Here is a 13,729-nt window from a genome sequence, read left to right on the forward strand (position 1 = left end):
CTCGGGGGCGGGGCCTGGGATGGGGCGGGGCCAGCGCGCCTCTGAGTCCGCCCCTGCGTGGCCACGCCCCCGACGCTTTTGGTAGCCCCCCCCCCCCCCGACCCCGGAGCGCGCGCCCGACACCTGACCACGGTCACACCAGCCGGGCCACGTGGCCCTGGGTCCGGGCTTGGGGTGCCCTGGGCTCCCTATCCCCTCCGGCCCGTTTTGGGTCCCACTGCCCCCTTTCCTGTCCCCTGTGGTCCCTAGGGGTGAAGCCAGGCTCCCGCACCTCTGTGGAGTGAATGCCTGCCGGCCGAGGGGTGGTGTGAAAGTCTGGGAGCAGCTTTGGGGAAGAGCCCGCCAGAAACTCCAAATCAGAGAGCAGATTCGGTGAAAATCTGCGACGAGCATTCTGACTCTCCGTGCTCTCACTCTGTCCTGTGACAGAATTTGTCCTCTGATTCCAGCTGCCCAAGTCAGTGGAAGGTACGGGGAGGAGGGGCATGTGGATCCTGCCACCTCTCAGGAGTGGGTGCTGCAACGCGCCTTCGTGTAGCTGACACATCCATCTCACCAGCAGCCTCATACTGACAGCATGTGTATGCGAGAAAACGGGAAAGCTTCAGGGTAGCCACAGCTCCAGGGCCACCCTTCCCTGTTTGCCTTACAGTCCTATTGGACTGACTGTGCAACCTCAGTGCCTCACCCAGCCCACACATTGGTCACTATCAGCCAGTCCCCTCTGGGGAGAGGAGCTGCACAGGATACAGGGCAGAGAAGTTTTCTGGCTCAGAGTCAGCTTCAGTTGACCTGACCCTCCCCTTCCCACCTGCTCGCATGGGTCACACCATCCATGTGTAGCTGAGTACACAAGACCTTGGAGCAGACTCCTGGGGGGGGCACTTCTGATCACTGCCTGCAAGCTCTCTAACCCACCCTTCAGCCCACCAAGGCCCCACATGCAGTTCTGTGGCAGCTGGGTCCCTGGTTGCCCCCAACCTGGCCTCTTCAGTACTGCCTGGTTTCCTCAGAGCCCCATCTGCTGGGACAGGCCTTTCGTGCCTGCTCACTTGTTTACTGGCTGTCTCCACGCAGGGCAGCCCTGTCTGCCTGGCTATCCACTGGCAGGCACGCAGACCAGAGTTTCACATGGGGCGGGAATTCTGCAAACATCTGTGAGAGGAATGAGTATTGAGGAGACAAACGTATGTGCAGTCCCCCCACATGTGCTTTCTCCGGTTGCTGCTGCCCACCAGGCAGATCAGGGTGCCCCATGCTCCATGGGGTCTGTGTCCTGGTGCTGGCATTAGGAGATGGGAGAGACAGAGCCGACCTGCTTCCCTTAGTTGCCTGGCTGGGTGTGACCTTTTGAAGACCAAGCATGACAGAACAGAGTCTGTGAGGCATCCATGAAGCAAGCCCTGGAGCCGACCTCTTGATGCTGGAACAGCTTGAGAAGCCTCCAGAGGCTGGAAACGCCCAGCAGAGGCTCCCCTGGGACAAGGGATAATTTCAGGCCAGGGGCAAAAATTCAGGCTTGACATAGCAGCTCCTCACCACAGCAGGAAGGACCCTCACCTGTTTCGAGGCAAGTTTGCCACGGATTAGAACTCACAAGCCTGAGTCAGAACTCCTCCATTAGAACTCTTCCATTTGCTTCATGAGGAGGCTGCCTCCTTGGGCTTGCCTTCCTGAGCTCCTCACTGCAACTTGGCACCTTCCCTCATGGCCTCAAGGCCTCCTACAGGGGGTCTGGTTACAGCCTTGAGAGTGTGATCACAACAGAGGTCACAGAGATGACTGTGGGGTCAAAGATTATCTTTGGGAAGCATGCAAGGTCCTAAAGGGGAGTCCTTTCTTGGTGCTCATAGTTCAGCTTCTTTTTGCAGCTCTTATTTTTTCTTCCCAAATTTGCCATTAAAAAAAATGACATATCTGTACATTAACATTCATAGCAGCTTTATCTAATAGTCAAAAGCTGGAATGCAGTTAAATGTCCTTCAACAATGCGGCACATCCACACACGGAGTACTGCTCAGAAATCAAGGGAATGAATACTGACTGCAACCTGGGTGAGTCACGCTGAGTGAAAAGAGCTGGTCCTGGAATTTCTTGGTGGTCCAGTGATTGAGACTCCATACTTCCACTGCAGAGGGTGCAGATTCTATCCCTGGTTGGGGAATTCTGCATGCTGCTTCATGTGGCGAAAAAAAATAAAAAGCTGGTCCCCAAAGGCTGCATGTTGTATGATACCATTATGGAAATGACAGTGTTTGGCTTTTTCTCTGTGTGTTAATATGTGCATACGTATTTATATTTTAAAGTAAGTTGATGAGGGACTTCTCTGGTGGGCCAGTGGTTAAAGAATCCACCTTGAAATGCAAGGGACGCAGGTTCACTCCCTCATCAGCAAACTAAGATCCCACATGCTACTGAGCACTGCAGTCACTGAGCCTACATGCTCTGGAGCCCATGTGCCACAACAAAAGATCCCAAATGACGCAATTAAGACCCAACACAGCCAAATAAATGAGTATTGTTAAAAAAGAAAGTAAGTTGATGCTATCTAGGCCCTTTCTCCCCAAATACTGCAGCAGCTCCTCCTAAGAACTAGGACCTTCTCCTGTTTAATCATAACCTGTCACCACATGCAACAAACATGGATATAATGGTATTATCTAATGATATATCTACACAGTCCACGTTAGAATTTCCCTTGTCCCAAAATTGTCCTTTATAGCTGGTTGTCACATTGCATTTGGTTGTTGGGCCTGTTTACACTCCTTTAATCTACCACAGTCCTGGGAATTCCCTGGTGGTCCAGTGGTTAGGACTCTGCGCTTTCACTGCTGAGGGCATGGGTTTGATCCCTGGTTAGGGAATTAAGATCCCACAAGCTGTGTGGCACAGCCAAAAATAATAATAACCACAGTGCCTCTGTTTTTCGTTTTGTTTCTATTTTTCATGACATTCACATATTTTAGAGCCCACAGGCTGGATCTGCATGATCTTTTCCTGGAGTTAAACATTCAGGGCAGTGAGGCAGTATAGATGACAGCCTCTCAGGAGCTCCAGGATTTCAGTTTGTCCCATTAGTAAGGATGCAAAGATTGAACCTCCCCATTCCAGGTCCCTTGTAAACTGAATAAGCTGTGTGTGGAGGTAATTCTTTGAGAGCACAAATATGATGTTTTTCTAAGAACCACTGACCCAGTGGTTTTAGCACCAATTGATACTCCTTGCCTGAATCCATCATTACATTTATGGTGCAAAATCACAGTCTTCCAACCTTATCATTCCCTCTATATTTAACAGGCATTTTCTGATTAAGAATTTTTTTAAATTCCTAAATGTTAATATGAACACATAGATTCTTTTCCTTCATTCAGTTATTCTTTTGATGCTAAAATTTGATCCACATTTGACCAGTTAGACCCTCCGTTCAAGCTGGCTCCTGTGCTTGTTTGGGGAGGGGAGGACAGTTACTTTTTATTTTCATATTATTTCAAACTTAGAAGTTGCAAGAACAGTACAGAAACTAACTCCTGCATGCATGCCTCCTAGACACACCGCTTGTTTACATGCTGCCCATTTGCTTCATCATTATCATTTCTCTCTATGTATATTTTTTCTCTGTCGCTATGTGTATATATATCTTTTTTTTTTCTGAAACCATCTGAGAGTAAGTGGGGACATTGTACACCTTTGCCACTAAATACCTCAGTATGTATTTCTGAAGAAGGGCCACTCTTATTTCACCACCAAACTATGATACAACATTGGGAGATCTGTAATTGATACAACAATCCGAGCTACTCTGCAGTCACCTATAATACTCACACCTTTCCTGCATCTTTTTGACGTTTCTGTTGTTCTCTGAGCACTTCCTCACTTCAGCCGCAAGAAGGTGTCTTAAGCTCACCCAGGATGTCCCTGCCCCAGCCCTGAATGCCATTTCCCAAGGAAGCCCTAATCCCTGTTAGAGGGGAGTGGGATTTAGCAACCAAGGTCTGGAGTTGAGCATGTTCATTGCTACTGGGATGCCTCTGCTTTGTAGGCCCCCTAGGAGACAGAGCAGGCATCCTGAATTCACCACCCTTTAGTCTTCCTCTTCTTTCCTCCTTTCATATTTATACTTGGCTGAATTGTATGACAGACTGGTTCCAAATAGGAAAAGGAGTACGTCAAGGCTGTATATTGTCACCCTGCTGATTTCACTTATATGCAGAGTACATACATCATGAGAAATGCTGGGCTGGATGAAGCACAAGTTGGAATCAAGGTTGCCGGGAGAAATATCAATAACCTCAGATATGCAGATGACACCACCCTAATGGCAGAAAGTGAAGAAGAACTAAAGAGCCTCTTGATGAAAGTGAAAGAGGAGAGTGAAAAAGTTGGCTTAAAGCTCAACATTCAGAAAACTTAAGATCATGGCATCTGGTCCCATCACCTCATGGCAGATAGATGGGAAACAATGGAAACAGTGGCTGATTTTATTTTGGGGGGCTCCAAAATCACTGCAGATGGTGACTGCAGCCATGAAATTAAAAGACGCTTACTCCCTGGAAGGAAAGTTATGACCAACCTAGACAGCATATTAGAAAGCAGAGACATTACTTTACCAACAAAGGTCCATCTAGTCATGTATGGATGTGAGAGTTGGACTATAAAAAACGCTGAGCACAGAAGAATTGATGCTTTTGAACTGTGGTGTTGGAGAAGACTCTTGAGAGTCCCCTGGACTGCAAGGGGATCCAACCAGTCCATCCTAAAGGAGATCAGTTCTGAGTGTTCTTTGGAAGGACTGATGTTGAAGCTGAAACTCCAATACTTTGGCCACCTGATGCAAAGAGCTGACTCATTTGAAAAGACCCTGATGCAGGAGGAGAAGGGGATGACAGAGGATGAGATGGCTGGATGGTATCACGGACTCAATGGACATGGGTTTGGGTGGACTCCAGGAGTTGGTGATGGACAGGGAGGTCTGGCGTGCTGCAGTCCATGGGGTCGCAAAGAGACGGACATGACTGAGCTACTGAACTGAACTGTATGAATTTGTCAATATTCAACCATTTTCAATCTCAAAAAAAAAAAGGCACAACCAAATAAACCCTTATCCACAGTAAGAACCCTTTTTCAGCAGCATCAACATATTTATTAATTTACTCTGTTCCAAAATGCCCTCCAAATAGCTTTGAAATTACTATAACAATCCTGCTACTAACCAAACCTACTAAGGAAATCTCAAGATCTCTTTGTAATTATTTTTGTCCTCAGAATATATCACACTGAAATTCAGAATATGGTGTTCAAAGCTATTTGAATTCTCTTTTTTCTGTGTGGTTATGTTGATTTGATATACAATAAATGAGTCAAAAAATAATTTATTACTGAATTTTAGGGTCTTTTTCATTCTTTTTCTATTTAATATTATATTTTGATTATGGAAAATATTCATTTATTTGAGTTAAATATTATTTTATTCAAAAGTTATAAATATAAAATGACACATAGCCAGAAAAGGGTCACTCCCTCTTCATCACTCCGACTGTCACTCACATAGGAAGTAATCTTCCAGTTCTGCGGTAGCCCTCCTGTTTTTCTGCAAAGATGAGCGTATGCATGTATCAGAAGCTAAGTGGACACAGATGCAGATTCTCTCCTTCCTTCTTACACAGCAGGTAACACAGAACATACCTTCATTTGTTGTCTTCTCTGCAGCCTGTATGACTCACTCTGGAACCTCGTCTAACTCTGCTCCACTCCACCGTATGGTACATCCAGAGCACAAAGTCCTGGATGTTATATAGGTTAGACAGTGGTCAGGGCTTGGGGTCCAGGCTCCCCTACCTGCACCAAGCAGAGCTTTGACATCTCCTGGCTGCCCGGGCCTCTATTCTTCATCTGTAAAGCTAGGCCCAGGGAGGTGGAGGCTCAGTGCAGGTGAGCCAGACAAACATCACAGGCAGCGATTCTACTCAGTGTCTGTGGGAAATCTTGAGCCAGGTCAGAAGGTGAGGCCAGAGTCCTTACCCCAAGCTGCCCAGACTCCCTTCAACATTGGCCCAGGACCCACCTGAATGCTGGGGTGAGGGGGCAGTAATAGGGGTTATTTTCCCCAGTGCCCCTGATGGGACCAAGGCTGTATTTTCCAAAGAAACAATGTCCCAAACTAGTTCTCTTAGAACTTCAGGTTGTAGGTTAAGGTTTAAAAGCCCCTGGCTGGGCTGACCTGGGGACTGAAGCTCCTTCCACCTGTCTCTTTGGGAAAGTTGTGGCTCATTCTCAGAGCAAGTGGCTTCTGAGGCTCCTCTGAGCTGGACCTGGGGAGGCTCAGCCCTGCCTCACGCTGTGTTTACACTCCAGCTGAATGCATTTAAAATATATATAAAGATATATATAGACAGATATAATTGTAGTAAAATTACAATTTAAATTTAGTAAGTTTAAAATCCACCTTCCAACATAGATACTCTGGGTGATTATCTGTATTATCATTAAGGCTTTCCACTGCCAAAGGAAAAAAAAAATGTGAGTTCCTGATGGTGGCCTGCTGTCCACCCTCAGCACTCTCCACCTCATGGCCACCCGCTCAGCCCATTCTCCAGGCCTTTCCTCAGCTCCCTCCCATCAGAAAGGAGATGCCCACAGGTCACCTGCTGGGGGGCTTCCCTGACAGTTTCCCACCTGCTGCCCTCTGCCTGGTTTTCTCGTTTTCTGTCCACTCGTGACCTCACATTGTGGAGTCCCTTGAGCAGCTGTTTCCATCATCTGCCCCCTTACCCCCAGCAGACAAGCCTGGGACAGGGCTCCGGTGAGTGCATGTGAGATCGTCAGGGACCCCCACGCCCCCACCACCATGCATGGAGCTGCCCCACATCTGGTCTCAGTTGGTGACCTCCAGGCCAGGCAGACACCTGAACAGGTAAGAATCTCGGCTCCTACTCACACCTGGAAAGGAGATCACACTGTTAATTTCATGAAATTAGTTCCGTTTCTAAGCTGCCACCGGCTAGCAGAAGAATCAACACCCTTGATTCAGGAGCTTGCTGGGCCCTCAGTGTCCTCCTCTGAGAAGTGGATCCTGACTCCTGGGTGGAGGGTGGTGGTGCTTCTGCAAGATGGTGCGAGGAAAGTGCTCAGCATAGTCCCCAACGCCCCGCCCTCTAGCCAGTTCTATAAGCAAACACGGTGGGATTTGGAGAGGACAGGGAAGCCACCTTCCTGCTCCTCCTCACCTCCTCGTCCCTCCCAGGCAGTGGCTTGACAGCTGTTCCCAGAATCTGCTTTGAATTAAAAAGTGGTGTAGCTCTTTAAGAAAAGCATCCGCCGCCCCCGCCGCCCTGCTGCCCCCTTTGAAGTCGCTGGCGCTGAAAGGTTCCCAGTGGCAGATCTGAGGGTTTGTTTCTGCCTCCCCAGAGGCCACGTGCGGATCACAGGGTGAGAGGGAGGGAGGGCCGAAGGTCACATGGCCTGCAGCCGCTATTGCAGCCAGCGCTGAGGACCAGCAGGCTGCTCGGATGGGGACCAGCCGACTGGAGCTCATTAGGGCTCAGCAGAGCCAGCAGCTGGGAAAACTAAGGAGGAGCTGTCTCTGGCCCTCTCCACAGGCCTGGGGCAGCCTGACCTCCCCCTCACCCTCTCATCTATATAGTGAGGAGCATGCCCTGGCACTTTGCAGATGCTCTGGTGACACCCCCAAGAAGCCCCATCTCCACAGATGTGTAGGAAGCCCCTCCCATCCCCATCACCTTCCTCCCCTCAGCTTTGGAATGTGGCTGGTCCCAGGGGGACCCCGGTGGACCCTGACACTCCATAGTTAGCCCAGGTCAGCTGTGGGTTGGCATCCAGGAGAGTCCTTCAGCCAGGATCGCCCACCAGCCAGGTGGGGCTGTGTGGGGAGGGTGGGCTGGGGTCAAACCTGGGGCCAGAAAACTCTACCAGTCCTCTGTTCACAGGCATGGGAGGGCGGGGCTTGCGGCAGAGTGACAGGCACATCTGGTACTCAGCTTCCTCCTTCAGCCCTAGAGGCTCTCACCCCTAAGTAAAGGGAGCTCTGATTCCCACATGCTCCCATTCCTATGGTGAGGGGCGTATGGGTCCTTTCTGCAGGTGACCCCAAGGCTGCTCAGGCCGGGCCTGCAAACGGCCACCTGCAAACAGGAGAGGACAACTTCTAACATCATGCCTCAGAGTTGTTTGTAAAGGCCTGGAACTGACCAGGTGGCCCCAGACCCTGTACCAGACGGCTCCAGGGGATGGGCTTTTCTCATCAAGGCCCCAGGATGTGAACCGAAGGGGGTTTCTGCTGATGGAGAGCTGGGGGTCGGGGAAACCAAGCAGATTCAAGTTCTGTGATTGCGTGACCTCAACTTGAGGCCCCTCCCACAGCTCAAAGCTAGCTGTGGGCTCTTGGCTGGCTGGGGAGTAGGGGCTCCATTCAGGGCAAGCCACTGGTGGGGGGTGTGGTGGTCTGCCCCACTTTCCTGCCCTCTTGGGCCTCAGAGGCCAGCAGCTGGGATGCAGAGCCGCCCAGGTGGTTGTGCAAGGCGGGGCGGCTGAGGCCAGCAGGGAACAGCTGGGCCCCAGACGGCAGGCAGCAGCTGCAGCCCAGAGCAGCCTTGTGCTGTTGGAGCCCTGGGCTCAGGGCCCTGGGGATCCCCAGGAGGAAGCTGGCTATGTGATACGGGGACGACCCAAGTCCTGGTAAGGACACTGAGTCTGGAGCCTATGGACATCCTGAGACCCTGAAGGCCCAGTCCAGCAGGTGGGATCCCCTGCACCACTGACTGCCCCCCACCATACATTCCTCCCCAGGGCCTGCTGGCCAGCAGGGACCCCAAGCCTACCCCAACTCGGGCTCTAGCTCTTGTTTCCCAAAATGTTCCATCTCTGATGCCCCCTTCCCAGAAACTAGGCACATGTGGACGCATATGGACAGGGCTTCCGGTGTGGCTCAGTAATAAAGAATTTACCTGCGATGGAGAAGACGCAGGAGACGCCACAGGTTAGATCCCTGAGTCAGGAAGATCCCCTGGAGGAGGGCTTGGCAACCCACTCCAGTATTCTTGCCTTGGAAAATCCCATAGAAAGAGGAGCCTGGCACACTCCAGTCCATAGGGTCACACAGGGTCAGACACGACTGAAGTGGCTGAGCGTGCACGCATGCCACACGTGGACCAGTCTCATCAGTTCCTTCTGTGTTCCCTCCCCTAAAACTTCCTCCCCAAAGGGCCAGCCCCTGAACCCCCATCCCATATCTAAAGATGGCACTTCAAAAGAGGCAGAGGCTCCCCTCTGGGCTCTCATTTTCCTAGGCCTCCTTGCACCTGGGCATGCATAGGATCTAAGCTTGGCTAGAAGCACCTATTGCCCACCTGAACGGGAACCAGGAAGCCAAGAGACAGGAATGATGCAGAAACTACCTGGACATGGCAATGGTTTGGGGCAGGGTTGGCAGAAGCATGAGTCCCACGTCCAGCGTATCTGGTGTCCATGGGCTATTGTTCCCGCTTTTCCTCCTCAAGCTTGAGTGTCAGCCCTCCAGACATCACACAAACCCCCTGTGCCCAGGACCGCAGTCTGCCTTGGTTCCTGAAGAATGGTTGGCATCCACTGGGGAGCAACAACCATCACTGATCACGTGCTCACTGGCCTATACAAGTCCCGCCCCATTTCATGCTCCTATGACCCTGGAAGGCAGGTAGTATTCTCGTTCCCACCCTACAGATAATAAGCCTGAGGTTCAGAGAACCAGGTGCAGGCCCAGCAGGGGCAGATGTAGGCTCTCAGCCCCACGGCTACATCTGTTATTGTGTGGGTCACCATAGACATCTGTCTAATAAGTGAATAGTGGCATGTACATCCCATGTCCCAACTGAATCTCCAGGGTGGGACCAGCCTACCACATTCACTCACCTACCCTCCTTCCCTGCCAGTTACCTGGTGCTTCAGGCCCAGCCTGCTGACCACCACTGGTCAGACCCTTAGGTGTTTGGTTTTGGGGTTTTTTTAGGTAAAATTCATAATATAGAACCACTTTAGGGACTTTCCTGGTGGTCCATGGTTAAGAATCTGCCTTCCAAAGCAGGGGACATGGGTTCAATTCCTGGTCGGGGAACTCAGATCCCACATGCCACCGGGCAACTAAGCCCATGCACCACAACTAGAGAAGACCCCGTGGGCCGCACCTGGAGAAAGCCCAAGTGCTGAAAGGAAGAGACCATGCGCTGCATTGCACATCCAGCACAACCAAAACCAAAACAAAAGCAAACAAAAAAACCCTTAAGGTGCACAATCCCACGGCATTTAGTACATTCACAGTGTTGTGCAACCATCACCACAGTCAATTTTAGAACATTTTCATCATCCCAAAAAGAAGCCCTGTACCCTTTAGCAGTCACTCCCTGCTCCTCCCTGTCCCCTGGAAATTAACAGTCTGCTTTTCTATCCCTATGGGATTCCCTGGTAGCTCAGAAGGTAAAGAATCTGGCTGCAATGCAAGAGATCAGAGTTCAATCACTGGGTCGGGAAGATCCCCTGGAGAAGGGAATGGCTACCTACTCTAGTATTCTTGCCTGGAGAATTCCATGGACAGAGGAGCTTGGCAGGGCTACAGTCCATGGAGTCACAAAGAGTTAAGACAGGATTGAGCAAGAAAGGCCTTTTTTCTTTATTGATTTGGTTACTCTGGATATTTCATGTAAATGGAATCATAAGATACTTGGCCTTTTGTTTCCAGCTTATTTCACTTGCCTTATTGTTTTTAAGGTTCATCTATGTTGAAGCACGTGTCAGTACTTTGTTCCTTTTCGTGGCTGAATAATAGTCCATTGTGTGGATGGACCATATTTTATTCATTATGGACATTGGGCTGTTTCCCCCTTTTGGCTACAGTGAGTACTGCTTCTGTGAACAGTGATGGTTAGGCTTTTGTTTGAACACCTGTTTTCATCTCTCTTGGGATTGTACCTAGGCGTGGAATTGCTGAGCCATGTGATAATTTTGTATGTAACTTACTGCACAGCCACCAAACTGTTTCCATAGCAGCTATACTCTTTTGTATTCCTGCCAGCAATGCATGGGCTCTAGTGTCTCCATACCCACACCAATGCTTGTTGTTTTCAATGTTTTCCTTTGTTTGTTTTTGTTTTGGCTGCACCACATGGCTTGCTGGATCTTAGTTCCCTGACCAGGAATTGATCCCGATCCTTGGCGGTGAAAGCACTGAGTGCGTCATAACCACTGGACTCCCAGGGAATTCCCTGCTTTCCATATTTTTTTATCACAGCCATCCTAGTGGGTGTGAGGTGTTATCTGAACTTCCACTGTTCAGTCCAGGATCCCTTTCCTCCCACGTGTCAGGGACACGGCGGCCTCTAGGCTGAGTGCAGGCAGCCTGGAAACTGAGGCCAACCTGCTGTCCTGGGAATCTCCCTCCCAGATTTTGGGAGCTGAAGACTGAATTGGAGGAGTCCGAGGTGCAGAAGGTAAAGCTGGCCCTTGAGGGAACAGAGCCAGTCTGTGAGAGTCGAGAGGAGAAGGGGGTATGAACAGCTCCAGAAGGCTCTCAGGAGCTGTTGCCCCCAAGAGTTGGGGTCCGGGGTCTAAAGCTTTAAAGAAGAGGATGTGGGAAAGGCAGAGACACGGAAGGACAGGCAAGTTCTGGGGAAGGCTCTTCAATACTGCTAGTAGTGTTGAATAAAGCAAACAGGAACTCGTTTTGGTCAAAGTGCAGGCTAAATCTCATTACAGCAATGCCAGCGAGTGCAGCATGCAAGCTCCCCCCTCACACTGGAATTCCATTGGCAGTCGTAACTGCCATTCCCGCAGCGCTGAGCACTTTCACGCATGGGCTCCCGTAATCCCACAACAGCCCTCTGATGGAGGTACGGTCGTTGCTCCGCTTTAAAGAAGAGGAAACAGAGGCACACAGAGAGGTCATGGAGCTTGCCCAGGATCTCCTGCCAGGAAATGGCTCAGAGCCAGGTCCGTGTGAAGCAGAACTCTATGCAATCCTGCCATCCGGCTGGAAGCAGTATTTCCCTGCCTGGGACTTAGAATAACAGACTCTTAGACGGAGAAGGTTCCTGGGGCTCGTTCTCCCCAATGCCTAGGAACACCTTCAAATGGGGCAATCTGCCTTTGAAGTGCCTGCCTCTGGCCAGTCCTATGGAGGGCCTGTATACTGACCTGACAACCGCAGTGTGGCAAGCGTGGGTTTTTGAATGAACAGAGCTCACACTCAGCTCTTCCGCTAGCACTTCTGAGTCTCTGGTCCCCTCAGCAGGAAAATGGGTGCCCAGCTGCCCTATGGGTGCTTGTGGGGAGGCCCTCTGTCACAGTCTGCCCTCTTCTCCATTGCGTGATTCCAGCCAAGGCTGACCTCTGGGGCACCTCAGCCTGATACAAGGCTTCGAGGTTGAAGTTACAGTTTCAGCCTCACAGAGAAGCTCTCAAGGGCCCTGTCTGGTCTCTCACTGTGTCTTCTGAGAGACCGCTGAAGCAGCCTGCTGTGTGTGTGTGCGCGGGGTGGGTGTGGTAACTGTTTACCCCACAGCTCATTACCCAGCCCAGGGACTGCTGAGGAGGACAGTGCTCGGGGCCAACAGGGCAGGAGGGGAAGGCAGGGGCAGTGGTCCCTGGTGTGGCCAGAGGCTCTGGCAACCTCTCTTCTCCTGCCTCAGAGGGGCTGCAGGTGCTTGCCTCCCTGAGGACACAGCTTCCCTACTGCCCCAACTCAGGAGGGAGCTCAGGAAGCTGTGCCCCAGCTCTAGACCCCTGTCCCGAAAGGCAAGGTCTATTTCTTATCTTTGGAACGGCTTAATGACATCTGCGAAGCTGTGGCTGGGAGGGGAATGAGAGGTCTTTCTACCAAAGCTGTCTATGGTGCTTAGTGTGTGTTGTGTGTAGGGCAAATAAATCCCCCTTTTTTTCTTTTGTCTGTCCACGCAGCCCGGAACAAGCTCCTAAGTAAGCAGCTTCCCCCCACACACACACCCCATTTTGGATTCTGAGAACTCTCCTTCTGTCCCCAGTGAGGTGCGCTGGGAAGGTGAGACGAAGGGGCAGGTACACTTTATTGCCCGGAGGTCACTGAACAGAGACCAAGCCGGGAGCTCTTCCATCTTGGCCCACGCCCCGGTGTCGGCTGGGGCGGGGAGAGGTTCTTAGGGGTCCCTGGCTCGGGATGCAAAGCCAGAGAACACGCGGGGAGGAACCAGGACGTCACCCCGAGGCCCACCGACCTCGGAAAGTGGCGGCGCCCGCTCTGCACCCACTGCCTCCGAGGGCCGCCCAGAATCTGTCCACCCAGGCGCGGGACAGGGCGACTCCCCCGTGGCGCCGTGCTGCGGCGCCCAGTCCCTCCGGCAGGTCGCCGAGGGCGCCGGGGCCTCGCGCCACACCTGTCCGCTCCTCCGGGAGGCCCCGGCGCCTCTGCTGCCGGCCCCTCGGCGCGGAGCCCTGTGTCCGCCGTCGCTTTGATCCCGGGGGCCCCGCTGGATAAAAGTCCCGGGCGGCTCCGCGCCAGCGCCAGAGGGGAGGCAGCCGAGCCGGGCGTACAGCGGGCTGGCGCTGGGCGAGCGACGCCAAGGAGCCGGGGCCGCGGGGCCGCCCGCGCGGGCCGCGGTGAGCGCGGGACTCCGGGCCGGTTCGGGGTGGGGACTGCCGACCGGGGTGCCAGTCGTCCGCCGCTGCTCTGGGCCTGGGCGGCGGGAGCGAAGGGCCCCCGGCGGCTCAGGTG

The 13,729-nt window shown here is 52.1% G+C and overlaps 1 long non-coding RNA gene across 3 annotated transcripts; it reads right to left on the reverse strand.

The window, feature by feature from the left end:
- Positions 1-5,457: 5,457 nt before the first annotated feature.
- On the reverse strand, positions 5,458-7,687 carry LOC113877564. Of its 3 annotated transcripts, none has more exons than XR_003506764.1 (3): positions 7,224-7,687; positions 5,683-6,936; positions 5,458-5,587 (listed from the first exon to the last, which is right to left on the reverse strand). It is a non-coding gene; the product is annotated as an uncharacterized LOC113877564 (long non-coding RNA). The 3 variants fall into 3 exon arrangements; XR_003506766.1 differs by having other exon boundaries at positions 5,683-5,780; positions 6,769-7,684; XR_003506765.1 differs by having other exon boundaries at positions 5,683-5,780; positions 6,673-7,683.
- Between the last annotated feature and the right edge of the window lie 6,042 nt (positions 7,688-13,729).

The sequence above is a fragment of the Bos indicus x Bos taurus genome, chromosome 19 (assembly GCF_003369695.1).
Source record: "Bos indicus x Bos taurus breed Angus x Brahman F1 hybrid chromosome 19, Bos_hybrid_MaternalHap_v2.0, whole genome shotgun sequence".
NCBI lineage: Eukaryota > Metazoa > Chordata > Mammalia > Artiodactyla > Bovidae > Bos > Bos indicus x Bos taurus.